Source organism: Rhinoraja longicauda, chromosome 7 (genome assembly GCF_053455715.1).
Source record: "Rhinoraja longicauda isolate Sanriku21f chromosome 7, sRhiLon1.1, whole genome shotgun sequence".
Lineage (NCBI taxonomy): Eukaryota > Metazoa > Chordata > Chondrichthyes > Rajiformes > Arhynchobatidae > Rhinoraja > Rhinoraja longicauda.
Window position 1 is genome coordinate 16348269 of NC_135959.1, and position 4907 is coordinate 16353175.

At 42.3% G+C, this 4907-nt stretch overlaps 1 protein-coding gene across 1 annotated transcript in view; it reads left to right on the plus strand.

Annotated features, from left to right (window-relative positions):
• LOC144595107 (P2Y purinoceptor 2-like) overlaps positions 1-4907 on the plus strand; it is a 62764-nt gene that overhangs the window by 14438 nt on the left and 43419 nt on the right. The gene's annotated exons all lie outside the window — the stretch shown is intronic.

The window sequence follows — 4907 nt, forward strand, 5'->3', positions numbered from 1 at the left end:
CATAGGTCTGGTAAGAACTGTATCTCATCATGGTCCCTCCGTGTCTGACGCATCCCGTCTCTGCATTCCCAGATAGTACTCTGACTCCTCTGACTACTCTGATAGTATTCTGACTCCTCCCAGTACGTTATGCCCATATATCTATTCATCTCACGACAACCCCCAAGTGTCCAAAAATAATACAGTAAGATATAAAATAATATAATATGCTAAAACAGCTAGTATAAACACAAATGGCTCCTACAAGTAATGACTGGTCGTCATAGTGCATGACAACGCACTTTATTAATTGCTATCTTCAAGCCAGACATGATACTTGCATTATGTGCCATTCCATTTTGTTTGGATCATATAAAGGAACTGAATCTCTGGAACTGTTTAAAAATGTGTGCATCATTAATTTTTTTCACCTTCAGCCAAGTGTCTCGTAGGACAAATTTGCTTGGACCATCTTATATTTACATTCTATTTAAAATTACAATGAAGGATCCTCACCACAGAATATTCTGAGGTCCCAGTAGTCCCATTGGTCAACTCAGCGTTATAGACCTAATTTTACAATAATAGAAAATAACATGTTTCGGCATAAGATAGTTAATTCCAAAGAGAAAGAGAGAGGGAGTTAAAATGTTGGCACGGGCTGAGAGGAAATTCCATAACTGTGTTTAACTTCATTTTGCAGGCATTTTGGACAGAGATAATTTTGAGCTTTCATTGCTGTGACTCTGGCATTCCATATGTTATTACAAGAACAACAAATTCTATTGCAATAGCACCTTTGTCCCAAGAAGAAATCCTGAGATGTTTCAAAAATTCATGTAAGGAAGACAATACCAAACTAGGAAGCATGATTTTAGGAAAGTGACTGAATGGCCTCCTCCTGCACCTATTTTCTATGGCCCACCTGCATTTGATCCACATCCCTCCAAACTTGTCCTATCCGTGTATCTGTCTAACTGTTTCTTAAATGTTGGCATAGTCCCAGCCTCAACTACCTCCTCTGGCAGCTTGTTCTATACACTCACCACCCTTTGTGTGAAAAAGTTACCCCTCAGATTCCTATTAAATCTTTTCCCCGTCACCTTAAACCTATGTCCTCTGGTCCTCGATTCCCCTACTCTGGGCAAGAGATTCTGTGCATCTACGTGATTTATTCCTCTTATAATTTTATACACCTCTATAAGATCACCCTTCATCTTCCTGCACTCCAAGGAATAGAGACCCAGCCTACTCAACCTCTCCTTATAGCTCAGACCCTCTAGTCCTGGCAACATCCTCGTAAATCTTCTCTGAACCCTTTCAAGCTTGATAATATCTTTCCTATAACATGATGCCCAGAACTGAACACAATACTCTAAATGCGGTCTCACCAATGTCTTATACAACTGCAACACGACCTCCCAACTGTCTTACTTCTTACTTCTTACTCCTAATTCTGTTTCTAATGTACTGATATGTTCATGATGTATGTCAACAGGAAGGGATAACATTCCTGCATTGCCCTGGTTAATTACAAACAAAATGTGGCCTTCAGCTAGCTGCCACTATTTTAAGGAATTTTATAGTACCACCAAAAAATTAGAAAAGTAACTCTTTGAGATAAGAAAAATCTTCTAATGCCTTCTTTGCTGATAGCAGTGAATTACAATAACATAATGAGTAACAGAATAATGCTGATTTATGCATTAGAAACTAAATGCACCACAATAATTTAAAGATACACTTATAAAACCATCCTCTGCAACTGAGTGCTAATGGTCAAAAGGACCGTGATAGCATAGTGGTTGCTGAAAACATTCTTTCACAAATATGCTCTTTCATGGTACCTCTTGAAAATGCCAACACCCATTACCACAAACAAAGGATTAAGTAGAAACCTGCAGGGGAACTGGAAGGCAACTAAATACCAGCTGCATGAGGTATTTGTACAATTTTAATTGCTGTATATCTGGCTTGTACATGCAGAGTTGTTTATTCATCTTCTTCCCGTGGCAAATATGCAATCAATTACGGACCTTTCTGTGAAACCATCATCAGCTTTTCTGTTCATGCTATCACAACAAAATCACTTAAGTACTACTGTTATTTTGTTGAGAACATGGCGTGTTTATGTGCGGTCACTTAAAGTGCGATTTGAGATGTTACACTGTTGCATGGAAAAGAAGTGTGCTGAGCAAGGAAGGGTTGGCAAAAGGGCAAGAATACATTGCTGTTTATATCAATCTACTATTTTTCAAAATATCGCTCCTTCTGTTTAACCATAGAACTACAGCAAAGCATACCCAATACCTTAATTACATAAATAAATGCCTATGCAATGCATGCCATTAATTAATTCTAAACAAAAAAGGGAGATACCTTTCCAGGGAGGTACCTACCTGGCACCTGAGAACTTCATAATTGCTCTGTATGCAATTCATCCAGGAAGCAAAGACCATCCTTGGGAACTCGAGGAGAGATAGAATCTGTTGTGACGACATTTAAATAGTGCTATTGCTGTGTAGGTGCAAACCTGATTTAAAATTAACCCTGGTTGATTTTTCCAATTCTTCTGAAACTTTACAGCAAACTGAATAGCAGAGCTGGCAGTTCCAGCAATTATTTTTCTACATAACATTTTGCTGCACCTGCATCTCTCTTGCAGCCACCACTGACCCATCCCTATGACCCCAATCTTCTCTCTCAGTTAATACTTCAACCTTCCCCTTCCCCAAGCTCTTGATCTTTATTTTCTTTCTAACCGTCAACCTCCCCACCTTGTCCTATCTTTCAATATTGCCAGGGTAGCCTGGCTGCAGCCTTCAACTGCTAACTTTGGTGCACAGTCTGCCAATCTGTGAACCGCTGCATGAGGAACAGAATAAAAAAATGTTAACTGAAAAGCAAAAACCTGTAGATGCTGGAAATTTGAAATTAAAAGGTGCAAGAGTTTCTGGTGAAAGTTCTTTAAATTGTAACAAGAAATCTGTTTTTCTCTCTTAAATACTGAGTACTTCCACAATTTAACATTATTAAATAATGAGTACAGATTTGTTGCCATTCCAGTTGTCAGGACCTCTGTATTACAGGGAGTTCCCAAGCCCTCTAAAACAATTACATAGCTGAGCATCACTGTTGGCATGACTGAGGTGGGCCAATAGATCCTTTTCTGTGCTGTATGCTTCTATAATTCTACAAAAGGCACTTGCCTAGGCTTCTCCTAAGCCTGTGACCTCTGCTACCAAGAAGGGCAAGGGCAGTAAACACGTGGGAAGATCATTAATGCCCCTCCAATTCACAGATCACCCTGTATTGGAAACATATAGCCAATGCTCCCTTAACATAACATCATTAACACCAGGTTGCCCTCCAAATCACAGACCACCATGTATTGGAAATATATTGCTATTCCTTCCTCATTATTGGATCTAACTCCTGGAACTTCCTACCAAACAGCACTGTGGGAAGAACTAGGGCAGCACAGTGGTGCAGCGGTAGAGTTGAGGTCTTACAGCGCCAGAGACCCCGGTTTCAAAGGTTTCAAAGGTCTTTTATTGTCACGTGTACCAATTACGGTACAGTAATGATCGTATTATCATACAGCCATACTAAAAAAAAGCAAAAAGACACACAACTACATAAAAGTTAACATAAACATCCACCACTACGGATTCCCCACATTCCTCACTGTGATGGAAGGCAATAAAGTGTAACCTTCTTCCCTCATTTTTCTCCCGCGATCGGGGCAGTCGAACCATCCATTGGGGCGATCGAAGCTCCCGCAGCCGGCGGTCGAAGCCCCTGCGTCGGGGCGATCAAAGCTCCCGCGTCAGGGCGGTCGAAGCTCCTGCGGTTTGGAGCTCCCAAAGTCGGTCTCTAACCAGAGACCGCGAGCTCCATGATGTTAAAGTCCGCAGGCTCCCGCGGTTGGAGCACCAAGGTTGATCCCTGGCAAAGGGATTGCCTGCTTCACCATGTTAGGTCCCGCAGACTCCCGTGGTTGGAGCTCCCATTGTCGGTCTCCAGCAAAAGCCACCAACTCCATGATGTTAGGCCGCAGTGCGGACGGAGATGTGATACGGAAAAAAAATCGCATCTCCGTCGGGGTAAGAGATTCAAAAAATGTTTCCCCCAAAGCCCCCCCCCATTAACTATGGGTGCTGTCTGTACATTGTTTGTATGTTCTGCCTGTGACCATGTAGGGTTTTCTCTGGTTTCCTCCCACATTCCAAAGATGTACAGATTTGTAGGTTAATTCGATAAGTTTAGATTTTTAGATTTGGAGATACAGCTCGGAAACAGGCCCTTCGGCCCACCGGGTCCGCGCAGCCCAGCGATCCCCGCTGCCCAGCGATCCCCACACATTAACACTATCCTCCACCCACTAGGGACAATTTAAAAAAAAAACATTTGCCCAGCCAATTAACCTACATACCTGTACGTCTTTGGAGTGTGGGAGGAAACCGAAGATCTCGGAGAAAACCCACTCAGATCACGGGGAGAACATACAAACTCCATACAGACGGCGCCCGTAGTCAGGATTGAACCTGAGACTCCAGCGCTGCATTCGCTGTAAGGCAACAACTCTACCGCTGCGCCACCGTGCTGCCCTAAAATTGTCCCTAGCGTGTAGGATAGTGTTAGTGTACGAGGTGATCGCTGGTCGGTGTGGACTTGTTGGGCTGAAAGGCTTGTCTCCGCACTGGATCTCTAAGGCCTAAGTGTAACGTTTTGAGAAGACGGTGTATTGTCATCTTCTCAGGGGAAGTTAGTGATGGGCAATGAATAACTTTACCAACAATTGCCTTCCTCAAGGCAATATGCAAATCTGATTTAATCTAATGAATAGGAATAAACCTTTGTGCCAAAGTCCACTGCACAAGGGCTTATCATCTCTTAATTGCAGCTCCTGTACCTTTAAAAAAACC